This window comes from Malurus melanocephalus, unplaced genomic scaffold (genome assembly GCF_030028575.1).
Source record: "Malurus melanocephalus ecotype Western Australia unplaced genomic scaffold, MMel_1.1 scaffold_741, whole genome shotgun sequence".
Classification (NCBI taxonomy): Eukaryota; Metazoa; Chordata; class Aves; order Passeriformes; family Maluridae; genus Malurus; species Malurus melanocephalus.
In genome coordinates, this window is record NW_026623973.1 from 159,067 (window position 1) to 160,860 (window position 1,794).

Below are 1,794 nucleotides of genomic sequence, written 5' to 3' on the forward strand. Positions count from 1 at the left end.
CAGGATTTTTCCTTTCCGTGGATGAATTTGAAGCCACAAACGCTCGCTTTATGTTTGGGAAAGGAAAGGTAAAGGAAGCCTCTGAACCTGACTTTATGGGGCCGYGTTTTATGGGACATCAAATCTTTTTAAAGCCTTTCCACGCGATAAATGCCTTTTCTTGGGGATTGTGTCTGAAACCACGTCAGGGAGATGTGTGCGTGTTCCACACGGGCAGTCAGCTTTCCCAACAGCACAGGCAGAGCTGGAAAAGCGCAGTTTAATCACACGTGGCGAGCGGATTGAGGTATTGAAGTGACCATCCGAGCAGCTGGGGAGCCGAGCGTGCCGGGGTGGCACGTCAGGGTGACACCAACAGCTGCGACAGAGCCAAAAATAAACCGAAAACGCAGCACGGAGCTGGCGAGGGCGTCAGAGATGATCTTCCTGTCTCCTCCACGGTAAGAAAAYGATGGCCAGGGGATGGCAGGGAAGGGGAAAACATTGCTGTCTCATTTGCCGGGGTGGCTCAGTCTGTTTGAGGAATGTCTCCTCTGTCCTTTGCCCGAGGAGATGAGCAGAGCAGAGCTCCCGGGGCGCGGAGAGCTCGGAAAACAAATGGCACCAAGGCAGCAGATATGAGGGGACAACAAAGTGACAATTTACACTGCAAAGTGACAGTTTATAGCAAAAAGTGAGAATTTACACCACCAAGTGAGAGTTTACACCAAAAAGTGACAATTTATAGCAAAAAGTGACAATTTATATCAAAAAGTGACAATTTACACCACCAAGTGACAATTTACACCAAAAAGTGACAGTTTACACCACCAAGTGAGAGTTTACACCAAAAAGTGATGATTTACACTGCATTTCCCTTCCCGGTAAAGTATTAGTTTAAACCACCAAGTGACAATTTACACCAAAAAGTGACGATTTACACCACCAAGTGAAAACTTACACCACCAAGTCACAATTTACACTGAAAAGTGACAATTTACACTGCATTTGCATGCCCAGTAAAGTGTTAGTTTGCACCACCAAGTAACAATTTACACCAAAAAGTGACAGTTTACACCACCAAGTGAGAATTTACGCCAAAAAGTGATGATTTACGCTGCATTTCCCTTCCCGGTAAAGTATTAGTTTAAACCACCAAGTGACAATTTACACCAAAAAGTGACTGTTTACACCACCAAGTGAAAACTTACACCACCAAGTGACAATTTACACTGAAAAGTGACAATTTACACTGCATTTCCTTGCCTGGTAAAGTGACATTTTACACCACCAAGTGAAAATTTACACCGCAAAGCAACAATTTACACCAAAACGTGACAATTTACACCACCAAGTGACAGTTTGCACCAAAAAGTGACAATTAAACTGCATTTCCCTGCCCAATAAAGAGACAATTTACACCACAAAGTGTCAATTTACACCACAAGTGGTGATTTACACCACATTTCCCTGCCTAGCAAAGTGACATTTTACACCACCAAGTGAAAATTTACACCGGAAAGCAACAAYTTACACCACAAAATGACAATGTACACCAGAAAGTGGTAATTTACACCGCAAAGTGAAAATTTACACCGCAAATTACATGTATTTCCTGCCCCAACAAAGCAACAATTTACACAGCAAAGTGAAAATTTACACCAAAAARTGACAATTTACGAATTTTCCTCTCCATCAGCAGAGACATTAGAACAGATCAGGCTGTGGCCCAGGAACTGGAATGAGACACTGGAAGGGAGATCCAAACGAAGAGAACAGCTCAGCAAACTCCAAAATCTTGATTCCAAAAGGAGA